Here is a 20,801-nt window from a genome sequence, read left to right on the forward strand (position 1 = left end):
GCTGTAGTACTTAGCAAAGTGCCTGACACATAGCAATCAATTAATGTTTACTGACTGACTGAATTGTGCTGTGGAGGTAGACTAAGAGCCTGGGTTGATGTGATTGTTGGGTGTATTCCTTTTACCAGATTCCATGAGAACATCTGAGATGTTGGCTTAAACCTTTTGTTTATCCCCCTCTTGGAGCAGTTTAAAATGATTAGAAAATATCCCATGTGTCTAGACTAGGTGTGATGTTATAAGTTAATTACAATGTGAATTTTTTTTTGTTGAGCTTCCTTCAAGGAAGTAGAGGGAGAATTTGAGAAGTAAGACCTTTGATCCCCTCTTTCAGCTATTCATGTACCTAGTACTTCTGGAGAAACCTAGAAGTCTGGAGTATGATCATACAGGTGTATGTATGTGTGTATACATGATTACAGGCATGATGATACCGTGTTTCCCCGATAATAAGACACTGTCTTATTATTTTTTTTTGGACAGAAAAACACCAGAGGGCTTATTTTCAGAGGAGGGCTTATTTTAATGAACATTGACAGCAATTTTAATAAACAGGTAAATGTGAACAAAAAAATGTACCTTTATTCAATAAGCAAATCACTGGGGAAGAACAGGATGACGCGCTCACTGCTGCAGCTCTGATTGGATGCAGCTCGGAGCACAGTGTGCGTTTCACTGGGGGGGGGAACGGTGCATACAGAGGGTACCGTAATGTAGCGTGTAGAGCAGGGGATCACCTTCACTACAGTAGCAATCTCAATAGGGCTTATTTTCGGGGGAGGGCTTATTTTAGAGGAATCTTACACAGGAAGGGGAGGGCTTATTTTCGGGATAGGTATTATTATAGGGGAAACACGGTATCAGTGCCAGGAAGGGAAGAAATGTTTGTACAGTGCCTACTATGTGCTCAGCGCTGTGCTAAATGCTTTACAAATATCATCTCATTTGTTCTTCACAACAACCCTGGGAAGTAGTATCCTCATTTTTACAGCTGAGGAAACTGAGGCAGACAGGTTAAGTGACTCACTCAGGATCTCACTGCCAGTAAAGATCTGAGGCCAGATTTAATCTCAGGTCTTCCTGACTCCAGGCCCACGAGCTTTTAGATAATAGTTCTGATTATGAATGGGGAGGAGCAACGGTTAAATAGTATGTATAAACTGAGTTGAGTGATGTCTGGCCAGTCAATAAGCATTATTAAAGGTCTGCTACGTGCCAGGCACTGTGCTGAGCACTAGGGATACAAAGAGAGGCAAAAGGTATTTCCTGCTTTCGAGGAAGTCACTGTCTATTGGGGGGCACAACATGAACCCAACCACGCACAGACAAGATAAACTGGAGCTAATCGTAAAGGGAAGACACCTTCTAGTAGAAGGTGGGATTTGAGCTGGGACTTGAAAGAAGTCAGAGAAGCCAAGAGATAGAGATGAGCAAGAAGAGAGTTCCAGACATTGGACACAGCCAGTAAAGATATTCAGGTGGACTGTCTTGTGTGAGGAACAGCATGGAGTCCAGTGTCCCTGGTATTTAAAGAGTATTTGCTGAAAACTCTCTATGTGTTTTAAGTATGACATAGTCCTTGATCTTGAAGAGCTCACATCCCAGATTAAAACAGGGTAAATAATCAGAGAACATGATCAGATGGCATATGATCAAATAAGAGAATGCAGTATTTCTAATAAGGTGTAATAGCTGTTCAGAGAAGGAACAGTGTGAGCTAAGAATATTTTTTTTAAAAAAAGGTTTTATTATTGCCCTTTAAACATATCAGTAATTTGCCAACATATGTGCTCCCACTAAAATAAAAAACAAACAAAATGTAACATTAACTGCTATGGCGTCCATTGCCTAAAAGTCAGGTATATTATATTTTAGTCCCCACCCCCACCATTTCCTGTCCCATCTCAGATTCAGATGGGGGGGAGGCATTAGGCTCTCTATCACTGGCTTTAGTGCCCTTATGGTGTCCCTTCAATTGTAGAAGGGGGTTCCCATGTCCCTTAGTTCTATTTGACTTAACAGCCAGATTAGCTTTTACAAAGGAATATTAACTTCAAAGGCATAGTAATATATAAAAAGATACTCCCTGATATGTGGGGCATAATCCTCCTCCTCTGCCATCAGTACCACTTCATATTCTGAGAGGAGTAGCTTGGAGGATGAGGTTCACAGATTCTCTCAGTTCCTGTATAGCACAGTCCCAAGTTCCAAGTCCAAAGTCTCCCATTGGGCTTGAGTCTCAGACACCTTGGGTTCTTAGGGCTTCCCTGCTAGGCTGGTTGGCTGGAAAATCCAGTCTGGAATCCTGTCTCTGAGGTCACCATTAGTCAATGATTCAGGCTCCAGTGGGGATTCTACCTTCTGCACTTGAAACTGAGGACAAATGAAACACAAGACAGCAAATCCAAGCTCATTTCTCAGGGCCTTGGGGAATAAGGAAGAGCAGGGGAAGGCAGTCCTTCCCCCTCACCTGGTCAGTTCATGGCACCTTCATTGTGGGAAAACCTTCACCTTTTCTGGACACCTAGCAAGAAATGAACACACAGGAAAGAGTAATCTGTCAGTTTTAAAGACACAGCCTGTTCTGACTAGGCAGTCAACTAAGGAGGGTACTCCCACACAAGTGGCAGAGGAATGAAGAATATCTTCTCCCAGAAGCTGGTGCCTCCATTTTAGGTGACTTGTGTATGCTCCAACTTATTATACCCTGTTTGAAACTGGACATCCCTGGCAAATAGGCAGGAGTAAGTATATTTTGAAGATGATCCACGTCCCTGGTTCAGAACAGTTCTCTGGGGAGGCATAAGCAGTATCTTTTCATTTGCTTCCTTCAGTGCCATATAGTAAAATCTCAAAGTAGCCAAAGTTGCATGATTATATACAATCCCACAGGTAAAGATGAAAATTACAATTATACCAATATACAAATACAGATTCAACAAAATAAGGAACATTTCACAACGCTTACCAAATATTTCTATTTGTTCAGCTTTAGACTTACAGAGCTTTTCTCAACCCATAATTGAAAGAAAGAACAAAGACAAAGAAAACTGGCTTCCCATCTTGGATAGAAACCTAGTCTACATTGAGCTTTCCAAACATGGAGCTCTATCTGTAGGGATTTGGGACCTGGGGTCAACTAAGCATTACCTCTATTTCACATAAGAAAACAGCTCTGGGCAGAAACTCTTTCATGATTCCCTCAGAGGATAAGGCCATCCAACTGAGGTCTGGAAAGTGTCTTTTTCTATACATGGCACATCAGAATTGTCCAGGGATCCCATTATACCATACATGATCCCCATAGAGGTCTAGGCAAATTTATTTTGGGTCCTTATTCCAAAGGGCAGATGAAATTCCCTCACAGATCCTTGATACTATAAGAGTAAACCAACTGGAATAATTTACTCAAATAGACATGAAGAATAGTGGGCTTAATTAGAGAAGAAACTAAGAATGCCAGCTACTTATGGATTTTACAGGCATTCTTATCCTAAAAAGTTGTAGGGCATTTTGCTCTCATGAAAGGAAAACAGTCTAGGTCTGTTTAAATGCAAAAACCAAATATGAACATTTCTAACAGACAGCAGCTATCTAGCTATTCCAGATTTATCCCATTAAACTTAATATTAGTACTTTATATATGATTCGATAATACAGAAAGTATCAGTATTTAGACAATCAAGTAATCAACAAATGAAAAGTTTACAAAATTAAATCAAAATACCTACAAACACACACTGGGGAAAAAAAATCAACTGTTGATTTACAGCCAAAAAAAAAAAAAGTCAATTTCTTTAAGATCTAAAAATCTTAAGGTATTTAAAATTAAAAGTCCCAGTCAGAGGATCTTTTTAGAGGTCTATGAAAATGTGAGGGACCCAATTTTACCCCAAACCCCAACACGTAACAATGATTAAAGGCCAAGTGTGTTACATTTCATGTCCCCCCATCCCAGGTTCTCTGGAGTACACTTAAAAGAGTTTTTTTGGGGAGTCTAGGCTCTCTGTCATTGGTTTTAGCCCACTCTGATGGTGATCCCTCAATTGCAGGAGGGGGTTCCCTTGTACCCCAATTCTATTTAACTTACTGACAGCCAGATTAGCATTTACAAAGGAATATTCCCTTCAAAGGCATAATGACAATCATACAAACATACTTCCCAAAACAGAGGGCAAAATCCCCCCCTCTGCCATTAGTACCACTTCATACTCTAGAGAGGGGAGGCTTGGAGGATGAGGTTCACAGTTATCTCAGTTCCTATATTGCATAGTCCCAAGTCCCAAGTCCCCCTGGGCCTTGAGTCTCATGCACTTTGGATTCTGAGGACTTCCCTTCCAGGTTGGCTGGCTGCAAAATCCAGCCTGGAATCCTGTCTCTGTGGTCACCTTGAGTCAATGATTCAAACTCCAGTGGGGATTCTACCTTCTGCACCTGAAACTGAGAAGGAAAAATGAAACAGAACAAGGCAAACACAACCAAGCCCATTTCCTGGGACCACAGGGTACAAAGAAGAACAGGGAAAGGTGGCCCCTCTCCCCTCAACAGTTCAGTTCATGGCACCTACACTGTGGGTGAACCTCACCTTATCTGGACACCCAGATGGAAAAGAGCATGTAGGAAAAAAAGCCCATAGAAGACAGTGTCTTTTCCAGTCTGGCAGTTTTAAAGACAGTCTGTTCTGCCTAGACAGTCAGTCAAAAGAGGATGCTCCCACAAAAGTGGAAGAGGAATGAAGAATGTCTTCTCTCAGAAGCTAGTCCCTCCACCCTAAGTGATTTGGGCAAGTTCCAACACCTTGTCACATAAAAAACCACCAAAAAACCCTGCCAACTGCCACCCGTACCCAAAACAACAATAACTAGGAGCTCACTTGTAGCAAACAAAACTAGTTCAGCAAAATTCACCAACAAAGCAATGATCTCTGACAATAAATTAAGTATTCTGTAGTTGTAGTTACTGCATTTGAGCTGTTATCTTTTAGTGATATTTTCATTTATATTATTGTAGTCACTGTGATATTGTTTCCTGGTTCTGACTTCTTAAGGATTCATATAACTTTCAATCCTTTTATGAATTCTGTTTTTTGGATATTGTAAGGAATTTGTCATTCCTTAAGAGTAAAATATTATCCTGTTACATTCGCAAATCCACAATATTTTCAGTCATGCCACAACTGATGTGCAGTAACTTTATTTTGCCACCACAAAAAGTACTACTATGACTGTTTTTATATACATGGGACCTTTCTATTTAAAGTCTTTGACCTCCTTGAGAGTTGAATTTTTAGAACAAAGGGTATGAATAATTTACTGGCTTTTTTTGTATAGTTCCAAATTGTTTTTTTTTTAAATGAATACTTACAGAAAAAGAAAAACAAAACCATTTTAACGAATATTTGTAGTCAAGCAAAATAAATTTCTACATTGGCAATGTCCAAAATTCTACATTTTGAATCTATCACCTCTCAGTCAGGAAGTGGATAACATACTACATCATCTGTCCTCTGGAATCATGTTTCACCAGAATTCTCAAGTCTTTCAAATTTGTCTTTATTTTATTGTTACTGTATAAATTATTCTCCTGGTTCTGCTTACTTCACTCTGCATTAGTTCATACAAGTCTTCCCAGTTTTCTCTGAAACCACTCCTTTTGTTATTTCTTTGTAGCACATTATATTATATTATATTCATATGCCAAAATTTATTCAGCCATTCTCTAATTGATGGACATTTTCCATCTCTACTCCCTCCCAGTCTCTTCTCCCCTCCCCCAAGATGACAGGACCAATTCTCAATTCTTCCAACAGTGTATTACTGATTCTATTTTCCTACAGGTTCTCCAATATTTGCTATTTCTGCTTTTAATAATATTTTTGCCAATAGAATGCTTTTATAGGATTTAGAGTTGGAAGAGACCTTAGAGGTCATCTAGTCCAATATTTCATCTTACAGACAGAGAACCAGAGACCCAGAGATATTTAGAAATTCCATAAATAGTAAGTAGCAAAGGTAGTATTATTGCTTTTTCAGTTATACTACAAAACATCAAGTAGGGAGCCATGATCTGTATATTGAAAGATGGATAAAATTATCATTAAATTATCTGACAATTCGTTCCTAGTTCCTTAATCCTTTAAACAAAAATCCATACTTTCTTCCTTCTACTTTGCTTTTTTTTTTAATGTTAATTATTAGCCACTTATTCATCTCCAGTCTCCAGTTCCAAATCTCTTCCTCCTTTTTCACGGAAAGAAAAAATAAACGTGCTCTTGAAACTCCTCATTTAGGGGGACCTAATTAATGTGAAATTTACTGAGTTCAATTCCTTGGTAATATTTCCAGAGTAGCATTGATCATTGTAATAGAAACATGAGCCTCTAGCTTGTCCAACTCAATTTTGTAATTTTTCTGTCCAATATTTAATATTAGAATATGAAATGTTATAGATGAAAGAAACCTTAGAGACCATTTCATTCAAAGCCCTCATATTACATCAAAAGAGAATAGGACGTCAAAAAGAAATGGTTAATTAGTGCTATTTTCTCTGTAGGATTTTTCTCAAAATGAAAAGGAAAATTGATTAAGCTTTCCTACCCATTTATTTGCTACCATTAGCAGCAAATGTCTTTTTAAATGAGTGGTTTGTGACAAATCAGTGCCAATACCAGGGAAGGAAAAGTCCATGAACAAATTCAGATTTATTAAAGGATATTCTTTACAGTCAACTGAGATATCAGGAGGAATGAAAATGGGTGATGCTACTAGTTTTTAGGTCTCTGTCTGCAGGCTGGTCTCCATTTGTTGGTCTACAGGTTGCTTGAGTTTGCAGGTCAGCTCATAGGATAGGCAGTGAAGAAGGGGAGACCAGCAACAAAGATGGCTTCTTAGCTTCCCCTTTTTATACAGGAAAGGTTCAATTTCTGAAGTGTGTTTTATAAATTTTCTTTTGATCCAAGGGGTTGTAGGAGAGAGGTCATAGGAAAGCAAGGTATTTTTACTTTTGTTACTTTTGCTCCTAGACCTTTGAATATTGTAATTGGTTGAAGAGTAAAGAAGAAAGGCTGGCTCATCCTAGGGCTGCATCAATTTATTGGGTCTCCCTTGGGGAGACTCTGAGAAACTTTCCCAGTGAATAGAGGCTCGCCCTTTGGCACAGGCAACTATTATTTTCTAGGGACTTAGTGACAAAATAAAGAACAAATGTCCTTTTTGGTTTGTTCATGATCTGAATTTATGTCTTAACCATTAACTATTGAGTCATTCTCTAGACTCTAAAGTTGGGGCTGTTAACCTAGGATCTATAGACTCCAAGAAGTTCATGGATAGATTTTAGTGAATCTATGAATTTGGCTGGATTGAAATTACATCTTTATTCTCATCAACCTCTAATTGAATCCCTTCAGCTATGAATATAGGTAACAAAACATTATTTTGAGAAAAGGTACATAGGATTTACCATACTGTCAAAAAAAGTTCTATGTTACCAAAAAAAAGTTAAGAATCCTTTCTCTGAAGCATCAATGGTGGATGGAGAGTGGGGGTAAGGGAGTGGGAAGGAGTGGTAAACAGGTGAACTCTCAATCTCGGTTTTTGCTTAATGTCTCGTATGGTGGGGGTGGGGGGGTGTTACATGTCAAATTAGATGGGCAGAATAGGTCCTAAACATAGATGAAAAGCTTAAATATTGGATGACAGAATCTCCATCTAAAGAGATCTTGGCCGGCTAGAATAAGCAAAATCTAATAAAAGGTGAAATTTAGTAAGATTAAAAACTGAAAATGGGTTAAAAAAAATCCAGCTATTCAAGTACAGGTTAGGGTAGACATGCCTAGATCACATGGAAATTTCCTGAGAGTTTTGGTGGAGAGTAAATGTGAGATGTGGTAGTACCTCCTCCCCCCATTGATGTTAGAATGCATGAGTAGAAGCAATACCCACATGCAAGCACTGTTTTATTGCTATGGGGATTAATTTTTCCTAAGAAACAAAGCTATCCCTGGGACCTGATTGACCTCTCCCTCATTTGAAGCAGCTTCCTGGTGACATAACATCATAAAAAGTCCCACCCACAACGCCACTCTGACGTGGCAGATATCTGAAGACTACTCAAATTGATCATAACACGCCCTATTGACCAGACGTCTTTCCACATGGAGATGGGTATGTGTGTGTGAGGGAGTGTTGCATCTAGAGAAGTTAAATGCCATTGTATCCCATTATCTAGTCTTGTGTTAGGGCAAAGTAAAGTTCCATTATTAACTTCTCAATGACTTGTAAGTGCTTCATTTTGTCCCAAGATAAAACCTGATATAACAGGGTGCTGATAATGGTCCAGAATAAGGAGATGACTGTTTCAATGCCTTTTACCCTAGTCAGACCACATCTATATAGTCTTGTATTCTGTTCTATACACTACAGTTTTTTGGAGACTAGGTCTCCCTATCTAGCCCAGGTTGGAAATGCAGCCACCATTTCTAGGACCAATCATGTTACTTATTGCTACAAAAGCTTTGACTGACTCCATTTCTGGCCTGGGTCAGTTCCTTAATCCTTAAGGAGTCTGGTGGCTTCCTGCTCCTCGGGCTCCCTGTATTAGAGTTAGATGTAGTGCAGACACATGATCAACTTAGCTGAGAACTCCTGAGCTCAAGCAATCTATCAGCCTCAGTCTCTCCAATGAGCAGTGATTTTATAGGCATGTACCACCATATGGCTAGATGCAAAATTTTAATAAACATGATCAGAAAATAAGTAGCTTGGAAACTGTACCCTTAGAGAAATTTATTGAAGCAACAGGGGATGCTTAGTTTAGAAGAGAGAAGACATAGATAATTATCTTCAAGCATCATTAGTAGGATTATCTTGGGGAAGAGTGATTAGGTATATTCTTCTTGGCCCTGAGGGGTGAAACTAGGAGTGTGTAACATTTTGAATGATTAAAAATGGGATAAGCTGCCTTTTCAAACAAAACGTAGGTAACTACTTCTAAGTAATGAACTCTTGAATGGACCAACAAGCATCTATAATTAAGTGCCTATTATGTGCCAGGTATTGAGTGCTGGGTACTAGGGATACAAAGTCAAAAGCAAAACAGTTCCTACCTTCAAGAAGCTTGTGTTTTAATAGGGAAGACAACATATACATATCCAAGTTATATATGCAATAGATACAATACAGATATGAGCTAACCTAAACACAGGGGGAAGGGCGAAATCAGGAAAGGCTCCCTGGAGAAGGTAGCACTAAGATGAGTCTTAAGGAAACCTGGAACTGAGAGGTAGAGGTAAAGATGGAGAGCATTTCAGGTATGTAGGGTAGCTAGTACAAAGGCAGGGAGATTCCTTTGTGAGGAAGGCTAATATGACTGGCCCAGAGAGTATATGGAGGAAGAAAGCTCCTAAGGTACAAAGGGGCCAGGTTGTGAAGAGCTTTATTTTATTGTAACAAATATGTATAGTCAAGCAAACAAATTCCTATATTGGTCATGTCCCAAAAATGTATGTCTTAATCTAAATTCTGAGTCTATCACCCTTTCTGTCAAAAGGTGGGTACCCTGTTTTTGTTATGAGTCCTTTGGAATCTTGGTTGGTCATTGAGTTGATCAAAGTTCTTAAATGTGAAGAGCTTTAAATGTCAAGTAGAGGATTTTATATTTGATCCTACTGGGATCCCCCTCTAGTGAGCCACTGGAATTTATTATGTAGATGAGTGACATGATCAACCTTTAACTTTAGGAAAACCATTTTGGTAGCTGTGATGGACTGGAGTAGGAAGAGACTTGTGACAGGAAGACCAATTATGAAGCTATTTTTATATTTCAGGCAAAAAGTGATGAAGGCCTCAATTAGAGTAGTGTTGTGAATAGAAAGGAAGAGATGTTAATGGAGATAGAAATGACAAGATATGGCACCTTACTGGATATGTAGGATCTGTGAGTTAGGAGTTTAAGATGATAATGAGGATGCAAACCTAGGTGACTATTAGGATAGTGAAACCCTCCGATAGGGTTTTACCTTCTCTTACCAGGCTTAGTTTTTCCCCTGAAAGGTGACAAAGCTGTCCCTGAGTGTTGAGGGCAAACTCCAAGTTAGGCAGATAGAAGTGGCCAGCTTCTTGCAGCTGTTCCCAGGCCAACCAGATGGTGGCTCACCACTCTCCATGTCGTGCGAAGGACAGAGTGGCCTGAATTCTTACTCACCCTCATAGTAGTGATGCAAAGGGAAGTGTACAACCCATCCTGTGTGATAAAGGAACTAGCTTACTCTGTAAAAGGTATATAAACCCTGATCCTCAGATGAATAAATGGACTTCACTGCTGTGAGGCTCCTGCTTGGCCCATGTCTTCTTTCCATGCTCTCCACTTCATCATGGACACTCCTGAGCTGGCCTCAGGGGGGCTAAGGTTAAGACATGGATTCTTGGTGGGCTCTGGCCATATTGAAGTGGATTTCTTATTGCTTAAGGAAATAAAAAGGTCCACCCACATGGAGAATTGGGGCCCTTTAGATTTGGAGGATGTACCAAGATTGTGTGAGTTACCAGTGTCTTCCCTATTGAGTTTCCATCTGCAGGCAAAAAGCATTAATGTTTATCCAAACTAAGTACTACAGTGTCCTTGCTAAACATCTTTTCTATAATCTGGCTAAGGAAATCTCCTTTGCATAATCATTTAATGACTTACAAGTGCAGTGTAGATTTTTGGGGAAAAGTAGCAAGTTCTGCTTAAGACATGCTAAATTTGAGATACCTTTGGGACATCTGATTTGGAATGTACAATAGGTAGTTCGTGATATAGGCCTATGTCTCAAGAGAAAAATGGACCAGATATCTTTTTTTTTTTTTGGAGGGGGAAGGGCAGGGCAATTGGGGTTAAGTGACTTGCCCAAAGTCACATGGCTAGTAAGTGTTAAGTGTCTGAGGCCAGATTTGAACTCAGGTCCTCCTGATTCCAGGGCCAGTGATCTATTCACTGTGCCACCTAGCACCCCTGGACTAGATATCTTGATCTAGTAATCATTTGCAGAGAAATGAAAATAAAACCATGGGAATTGATTAGGTCAACAAGAATAATAGAAGAAGGCCCTGGAAAACTAACAAGAAGACTGAAAAACCAGATAGGAAGAGAATTAAGAGAGCGGTATCAGGAAAACCCAGAAAAGAAATCATATACAGGAAGAGAGGGTGGTCAATGTTATCAGATGATGCAGAGGTCAAGAAGGAAGAGGACTGAGAAAAGATCGTTAGATTTAACAAGCAAAATCTTATCACAGGTTGCTTTTTCAAATAAGTGAGGATGGACAATCACCTTGTCTCTTTTTAACCCCTTTTTCTCCTTGGCAAAAAGGAACCAGGGAGTAAATTGTCAGGCAGTTAAATGGGAAATGGCAGCTGTGTGTTAAGATCCAACTGAGTTCCAACTGTGTCGGTAATCTCACCTAACCTGCCTTTTGCTTTTGTTCCTCAGCTTCTAGAATTCTCTAGCTAGTCCCTCTGCTGCCTTGGAAGAGTACGTGTATAAGGGAGTAATAATGCCCTGACTTTCCATAAGTCTTTTATGGCAACACTCTTTCTTGCTCCTCCAAGTGGGTAGACAAGATCAATCTCAGTGCTCGTCTCCACTACAGCATTTTCTTGCCTACAGCATTTTCTTGCCGTATCAAGTTCAATGTCATTATTGCTTGGGAATTCTGAGTAGGGTCTGTTGGGCAGACAACAGAATTTCCTGCATCTCACATTACTGTGGAAACGCCAAGAGCATAATAAACTTATGTGGGCTATAGCTTACATGCTTGATTCTCCCTACCTCATCCTCATTTCTCACTCTTTTACTCACCATTCTTGATTCACAAAATAAAAGAAAGCAAAATATGGCCAATTTTAAAGGATTTGGATGAAAAGTACTTGCAAAAAAAGACAACTCTACACAAATAAGATATTTAGTTCCTTGTGTCCAGGTGGCTGACAGTCCTAGGTTTTACCTCCACATTCTAGTTGGTTTGAGCAGAGATTATAGCATAGAATAGGCTTTCTGGTTCCAGGTGGCAGCTTTTAAATTATAGGATAGGAAATTCAGAGGATCAAGAAAAAAGTTGCTAATGCTACATATAAAAGTGATGACTGAACTCTTAAGCCAATAGATAGGGAACTAGGCCAATGGAAGAATGCTGAGAGTAGCACCTTCTTCAGGGACTCCCTGAATAGGAGGCATGCAGATGGGGAGGGTAGTATAGTAGTGAGGGTATGAAGGAAGTGTTTTTTTTTTCTTTCAGAACCTTGCCCAAGCTCCAGGGTGAGGACTGGGTTTGGAGGTCATGGAAGGCCTAAGTAATGACCTAGCTCTGACAGGCTGAGACTTTAGTGCATGTTATGAAAGGATGGACAAAGATATATGGCTATGTCAAGGTTAAATTCAACAAATATTTATTGAGTACTTAGTGTGTGCAAAGACACTGATTGAGGTAATGGGAATGCAGACACAAATCTGAAAACACCCCTGACTTGAGGAGCTTCTTTTTCATGCATCTGCACACCCCCTCCTTTTCTCACAGTGCCTTGCACTTGGTAGGTACTTAAAACATTTGTGAACTGATTGAGATTCATATATTTTTAGGACATTTCCTTATGTTGGTGTACTGCCATTCCAAACAGCTCCTGTCACCAGGAAGGACAGGATTAGAAAAACACTGAAACTATTTCATGGAATCCCTAGTTTACCACTCTTGGTTGTGCCTCAGCTACCTTAATACCTAGTTTCTAACGGTTTAACCAGATCTTTTAAAGTCCGTTCTGTGTTTTTTTTTTTTTGCCTTTTGGAGGGCAATTGGGGTTAAGTAACTTGCCCAAGGTTACACAGCTAGTTATTTGTGTGGTGTTAAGTGTCTGAGGCCGGAACCGAACTTGGGTCCTCCTGATTCCAGGGCTGGAGCTTTACTCACTGTGCCACCTAGCCGCCCCAGTCCATTCTGTTTAATCAAGAACTCTTGGTGGGGTAGCAATGGGACAAATATTCAGAAATCCCAATGACAATTTTATAGAACTACTACTGATTATAACTCCAGTACTTTGCTAAAACTCCCTCCCCACTTTGAGAATTCATTTATGGTTTGTTCAATTTCTTTTCTGAGGGTGGGCTTTCAAAATTATTTATTTCTTGTTCCGTTATTCTGGGTATTTTATATTTTTGCAAATATTACTCCATTTACCATTTTGCTGGCATATAACTGGGTAAAATATTTCTAATAATTCCCTTTATTTCTGTATTTGCTGTTAATTTTCCTTTCTGATAATTTGGTCAGTCTCTCCCTCTTTCTCTTTCCCTTTTCCTCCCTCCTTCTCAAGTTAGTTTGTCTATTGTATTAGTCTTTTTATTTTTGAGGGCAATTGGGTTTAAGTAACTTGCCCAAGGTCACACAGCTAGGTTTTTTTTTTTTTGTTTGTGTGTGTTAAGTGTCTGAGGCTGGATCTGAACTCAGGTCCTCCTGACTCCAGGGCCAGCACTCTACTCACTTTGCCACCTAGCCACTCCTATTGTATTAGTCTTTAAAAAAAACTAGCTGCTAGTTTTATTTCTGAAATCACTGGGGTTTTTGTTGTTGGTTTTTTAAATTTTCTCTCTTCTTTGATTCAGCACGTATAAACTCGGGAACTAACCTCCCAAACCTCCCTTTTAACTAGTTGGTCAGGTTACCAGAACAAGATTCATATGTGTTCCTTGGAGTCTAATGGCAACCCTGAAGGGCTGGGGGGAGGGGGTAGAGTATTTCATTCTATAGCTTAGGAGCCCCCAAGAGTGATTTCCCCCACTTGGTATCAACCAGTCAGGCAGTTTAGAAAAGGTTATTTTTTATGGTGCTATAGTAAGAATAATAGGCAAAAAACATTCCCCTAAAAGTCTGTGTCACTCTTCTATGAGTACATACAAATTCCAGGGTAAAGAGGGCTCAAAGTTAGAGAGCACATGGCAAAGGGGGTAACTCACAGATTTTAAAAGTCCTTTTGCTGGAGTCTTCACAGTGTTCCCCTTAGTAATGGTGTTGTTTTCCTGGTTTTTGTTTTTCTTTGCTGGACTCATTGTTTAGCTTTGAAAATGTGACCAATTTATCTACAGCTTCTGATGCAGAAAACGTGACCAGCTGCTAATGTTCCAGGAGGATAGTAGTACACTTGATCCTCTAACTTTCCCAAGTTTACAAGTTCCTTCTCCAACCATGTGGAGGGTGGAGAAGGGATTGAGGTACTCCCTTTCCCTATAAGTGGCTCATTTTCAAGAATTAGACTGGAATATTTCCTCCTGGTCCACTCAAATCTCTTGGGTTCTGAATAAGCTCCTGGTTTTATATACAGTCCCCAGATGATGAAGGATCTTGAGTCCCCTGCATATGAGAATCAGTTGAAGGAATCAGGTATGTTTCACCTGAAGAGGAGAAGACTGGGGGGATGTGTTAGCTGTCTTTAAGTATTTAAAGGGCTGTCATATGGAAGAAAGATTATATTTGTTGTCTTTGGCCTCTGAAAGCAGACCCAGGAACAATGGGTGGAAGTTGTGAAAAAGGCTTAATGTCAGGAAAAACTTCCCAACAACTGGAACAACAAAAGTGAAACAAGCTGTCTCCTTCTTGGAAGACTTGAACAACCACTGACAGCTATGTTAGAATTGTATTCCTTTCATGTATGTGTTATATTATAGATGGATAGTGAAGTTTCTTCCAACTCTCAAATTCTTAAAAGAAAAATAATCCTAACTTGTCTGGGGGAAGGGAAAGTGGGGGAGGAAGGGGACAACAGGAGAAGAGAGGATAGGATATTGCTACTACCTCCTATAAGAGCATGACAGTAGTTATTACTACTAAAGTTCTCTGCTAATGTGCAGTTATGAGTGTTCTGTTTTCTGGTAATTCTAATGTGTAGGAAATAAACATTTGTCCCATTCTTGAAGAAAAAAAAAGCTATGGAATCAGGGAATAGTCATACGTGAAACAAATTACACTTTTGAAGATAGATCATAAAGGGTAGATTAAAAAGAAAAAATTAAGAACCAGAGATTGGGCCTAACTTGGTGAAGCAAGGAGGGAATGAAGTAGGCACAGACCACTTAAATTACTAATTTACTAGTGTTGATCACATTCCTTTTCTTTCTTTACTCCTTTCTTCTTTGTAAAGAGGGGGGGGAAAGAGAAAAAAATAAGAAGTTATTGATGGAATCTAGATACTACCCCCACCTCCAATATCCCAACTTCCTCATATGCTTCATTCACTACCTCACTAGAACAGTAGGTGTGCCCATGTTCTCAACCACATCATCCATTTTGCTATAGACAGGACCACAAGAGCTAGTCAATCAGAAAGCAGAACCAATAGCACATTGATCAGGATGTTTGACCACGAAATCATAGCCTAAGTAGCCACCTATGAAGCAATAGCAAAGAATTGTCCCAAGGTGAACTTATGAGGTAGAAAGGCTTATTTATTATAATATCATTATCAGACTTGAATACCCCCCCAAGTAGGCTTTTCTGTATGAATTATGGGTAACTGCATAAGCAGCTCCACCAAGGCTAGGCCCCCTCCCATATTTTAAAATTAATATATCCTGTAATGATGTAATTGCATCTTTTGCTCTATAAAAATCTCTGCCTTGCCTTGATAAGCTCCTGGTTCCTTCTTGGACCTTAGATCACTTTCTGAGAGGCGTAATTCTCAATAAATGCCTTTGCTTGGGTTGGAGATGGTCTGAGCCTGTGCATTCTTTCAAAATGACCCCACAACACATCTTGAACCTCAAAAGTTATGATGGAGGGAAATGCAAAGTTAACCCTCAGAAGAATAAATGTGAATGAGATAAATTCATCCATAAAGTAGTAGAGTTTAATAGGATGACTAGAAAGCAAAGTCTAACAGCATGTTACTTATGTTAAGATCCAGAGGAAAAGGAGCAGAATGTATTATACTTTTTGGCAAATATTTAAAAGTAGGGGTACCTATCATGATCTAAAAAGAAATAATACTTAAATGAGATAAGCAGGGAAACTATGCTTAAGGGCACCAATGAAAATGAAATATTAATGCATAACATTTATGTATCTAATGCCATAGCATCTGAGTACTTGAGGGAAAGGGATGAATTACAGGGGAAAAAAGAAAGCAAAACAATAACTGTAAGGATACCTCAATATGCTCCTTTCAGATACAGACAAATTAAAAACATACACAGAGGAAAGCCAAAGGCAGTTCAGAAAGATAGATAGATAGGCTGGGCAATGTAGAAACTATCATATTAAATTCAAAATATTCTTTAACAAGCCAAACTGTACATAGTGGAGATTCATGGTTTCATATGCTGTCTTTCTTTTCCATTCTTTGTATGGGGGAAATATTTACATATATCTCATAAAAAATAAAAAGGAAAAATTACAAAACTAAGGGGATTGGGAACTGATGAACTTGAAGGTCCCTTCCTGTGTTGAATCTATGATTTTATGACTTTATAGATAGTCTGGCATAAAGGAAAGAACACTGAATATCACTGAGTCTTAGCTTTTATATGTGCTGTGAAGCTATGATCAAACCATTTAGCCTTACAGTTTCCTTATCTACATAATGGGGATAATCATGCTTATCCTACTTACCTATTTAGACTTATAAGAGGAAATGTGTTATTATATCCCATTGTTTGGCCAGGCTCTGACAAACTTCAATGGATATATGAATACTTCACTGTGGATATTTCGTTGATCAGTGTAGGTTTTAACTGTCTCTTCTTCTCCTCCTCCACCTCTAACTCTGGGTTTTGTGATGGGGAAAAGTTTGGGATAAATGAAAATGATTTGTGAATTTGGGTTAAGTAAATGAATTAGTATATGAAATTATAATGGATATGTGACTTTTGGGTAAGTCACCTGACCCTTGAGTCCTCCTTTATTAATTCAGCATAATTTCATAAATTTTGTAATATTGAAGTGTTGAAAATCAAATCATTTGAGCAGTTAAAAAAATTTTTTTGTTGGGCAGAGTCAAGATGGCGGAGTAGAAACAGGACTTCCGTGGAACTCTGGCTTCCACCTCCCCAATTCATGTAAAAGGGGACTCTGAACAAACTTTGGAGCAACAGAACCCACAAAAAGACACAAAGAAGCTAACCTCCTGCTGAGGACAGCCCAGCAGGCTGGCAGGAATCGGCCAGCAAAGTGCTCTGGGAGCCAAGCCAGCCCCATGGTGGAGGTTTTAGCCCCAGGGTGGGCCTCACCAACCACCACCTGGAAGGACTCCAGCTCACCAGCAGCTGTGGCTGTTTCCAGAATTATCAACACATAGATGCTAAGGACAAAGTGAGAGGTCGATGCAGTGTGGATTTTTGGATCCAATAGTTGGGAGTGCATTGGCCTCTTCTCCCTGGGGCGAGAAGCCACTAAGGAGCCATAGCCATGCAGACGCCCCGATGTGGCAGCTTCAGCTCCTGGCCTGCAGAGTGTAGGCAGACCAAGCTACCAGTCTGAGGGGTAATTGTTCTTGCTTTAACCTGCTTGGATTTGGATTGCAGTCTAGGGTGGAGGTTCTGGGGTGTGTGATCAGCTTGCCAGAATGTGTGCAGGCTTCAAAGAGGGCACCCAACTAATACCTTTGGCAGCTGAGAAAACCCCAGCCTTTGGTCAAAGCTCCCCTGTCTGGTAGCAGAGTCCTACTGTGGCAAAAAGCCCAAAAGTCAAGTGATTGAGTGGCAAAATGAGCAGGCAAAGGAAGCAAACCAAGCAAAGCAATACAACATTAGACTCCTATTTTGGGGACAAAAAGGAGCAAAGCATGGAACAGGAGGAAGACAGTGAACTCAGAACTCCTGCACCAAAAGCTTCCAAGAAAAATATGAGCTGGTTACAGGATATATAGGACCTTAAGAAGGATTTTGAACACCAAATAAGAGAAGTGGAGGAAAAACTGGGAAGAGAAATGAGAATGATGCAAGAAAATTATGAAATGAGAGTCAACAGCCTGATTGAGGAAAATAACACCTTAAAAAAATAGACTAACGCAAATAGCAAAAGAGGCTCAAAAAGGCAATGAGAAGAAGAATGCCTTAAAAAGCCAAATTTGCCAGATGGAAAAAGAATCTCAAAAGCTCACTGAGGAGAATCATTGCTTCAGAATTAGATTGGAGCAAATGGAAGCTAATGACTTTATGAGAAATCAAGATGCTGTTAAACAGATCCAAACAAATGAAAGAATAGAAGGCAATGTGAAATATCTCATGGGAAAAACCACTGACCTGGGAAATTTAAAATTATTGGACTACCTGAAAGCCATGATCAAAGAAAGAACCTAGAAATCATCCTCCAAGAAATTTTCAAGGAAAATTGCCCCGATGTTTTAGAACCACAGGGCAAAATAGAGGTTGAAAGAATCCCCCGATCACCTCCTGAAAAAGATCCCCAAAAGAAAACTCTTAGGAATATTATAGCCAGGTTCCAGAGTTCCCAGATCAAGGAGAAAATATTACAAGCAGCCAGGAATAAACAATTTGAATATTGTAGAAACAATCAGCATAACACAGGATCTGGCAGCTTCTACAGTGAGGGACTGAAGGGCTTGGAATATGATATTCTGGAGGGCAAAGGAACTGGGATTAAAACCAAGAATCACCTACCCAGCAAAACTGAGTATCATGTTTCAGGGGAAAATATGTTCATTCAGTGGAATAGAGGACTTTCAAGCATTCTTGCTGAAAAAACCAGAGTCGAATAGAAAATTTGACATTCAGATACAAGAAGCAAGAGAAGCTTGAGAAGGTAAACAGGGAAAAGAAATCATAAGCAACTTATCAAAGTTGAACTATTTACATTCCTACATGGAAAAATGATAATTGTAACTGATGAAACTTTTCTCAGTATGAAAATAGTTGAAGGGAATCGAAATATATATTATCTATATGTCTATATAGGAGGGTATATGGGCATATGAATACATATGTGAATATGTGTATATATGTTTACAGATAGAGGGCACAGGACCAATTTAATAGGAAGGGATGATACTTAAAAGGTGAAATTAAGAGGTGAGAGAGGAATATAATGAGAGGAGATGGGGAGAGACAGAATGGGGTAAACTATCTCATATAGAAGAGGCAAGGGAAAATGGTTACAATGGAGGGGAAGAACAGGAAGGCAAAAAGGCAAAACCTTATTCTCATTGAATTTGGGTCAGGGAGGGAATGACATACACACTAAATAGGGTATCTCACCCTCCAGGAGAGTGGCGGGGGGAAGGGGATGAGAGGGGTGATGATGGAAGGTAGGGCAGGCTGGGTGGTAGGGAAGTTGGAAGCACCCACTTTTGAAAAGGGACAGGATCAAAGTAGAGAATAGAACAAGTGGGAGGTGGGATAGGAGGGAGGGAAATATACTCAGTCTTTTACAATATATCTAATTTGTTAATGTTTTGCATTAGCTACACATGTACAATCTATACTGAACTGCTTATCTTCTCAGTAAGGGTGGGTGACAGGGGAGGAAGGGAATGAATCTGGAATTCAAAATTTTAAAATCCAATGTTTAAAAATATATAAATACAATTATTAATACGATTTTACATGTAATTGGGAATTAAAATACACAGGCATTGGGGCATAGAGATCTACCATGCCCTACTGGAAAAGTAGAAGGGGGTAAGGGAGAAGATATGGGAGAGAGCAGACTGGAGGAGTGGATATCCTGTGGGACTGCTATTTTGGGGTGGTGGGTAGGGGAAAAACGGTGAGAAAAATTTGTAACTCAAAATCTGGCGGAAATGAATGATAGTAAACTAGAAGTTAATAAAGCATTTGAAAACTAAAATTTTCCTTAAAGTAAGAATAGGGAGGAAATGAGGGTATAGGTATGTGTGTAAATTGGGAGGGGGGAAGTATAATTAGAAAAAAAAAACCACCTATATTTAAACAAGTATTTATCGAGTCCATAACATATACAACAAAGACTTATTTGCTAAGTGTTTGGGCCATAAACAGTAAAGAGTCACAGAATACAAGTAGCAAATATGGAACATGTTGGAAATTAAGTTCTAAACTGTGTGATTAAACATTTATTGTTTGTTAACCAAATGCCCCAGGGGTGAGAAGCTTTGGTCTTAGTGACCTCCAGGTCAGAAACTGGGGACTTGTCTTTTTAGCAAACAGCACTCATTTTAAAAGTCAAAAAACTGGTTTAAATGACTAACCTAAAAGCAACATAGGTATTTATTAGTATAGTTTGGCCTCAACCTTTGAGCTCAGTATAGTTTTTTCCCCATTAATTTACACCGTGGGGGTCACAGAAACCTACAATCACCGTATCTAAGCATTGATAATTCAGATTTCCAGTACAGTTGGGTTAGGTTATCCAGAAGCCTCAGCAAACGATGCCTTAAATTACTTACGTAAAGAGAGGCTAATCACAGATATTAGAGTTCACTTCAGAGTTGGTCTGGTTGCATCTACACGTTTTACACGTTAGGAAGCTAAGGCTCACTCAAATCTTCCGCTGTATTAAAAGCCCTACCCTCCAGGGGCTAATGGTCGGCCAGCCTCGCCAGGGACTGGAGATAACGGGCTCTCTCTTATGACCTCCTAAAAGAAGAGCGAGGTAACGTTTTCTCTCTCCTAGGGAACTCGCACATGAAAGAGCACCGGAAGCATCGGTCTCCACTCCCACTCGGACTTAAAAAGTTTCCGATTAAAATCCCTCGTTAAACGGTTCCTCCGTCCCCCTCCGGCCAAAAATAGTCGTTCCCCCTCTCACAGAGATCCCATCTTGCGGCCAGGGAACAAACAAAAGAAGC

At 39.6% G+C, this 20,801-nt stretch overlaps 1 protein-coding gene and 1 long non-coding RNA gene across 2 annotated transcripts in view; both read right to left on the minus strand.

Moving 5' to 3' along the window:
- Positions 1 to 20,801, minus strand: part of GATM (glycine amidinotransferase) — a 501,978-nt gene that overhangs the window by 338,975 nt on the left and 142,202 nt on the right. The window lies entirely within an intron of this gene.
- On the minus strand, positions 1,727 to 20,726 carry LOC138175496 (uncharacterized). Its single transcript, XR_011172007.1, has 2 exons — positions 20,400 to 20,726; positions 1,727 to 4,440 (listed from the first exon to the last, which is right to left on the minus strand). It is a non-coding gene; the product is annotated as an uncharacterized lncRNA (long non-coding RNA).

This window comes from Petaurus breviceps, unplaced genomic scaffold (genome assembly GCF_028583685.1).
Source record: "Petaurus breviceps papuanus isolate PSGF00001 unplaced genomic scaffold, PetGlider_PUasm1.0 77, whole genome shotgun sequence".
NCBI lineage: Eukaryota > Metazoa > Chordata > Mammalia > Diprotodontia > Petauridae > Petaurus > Petaurus breviceps.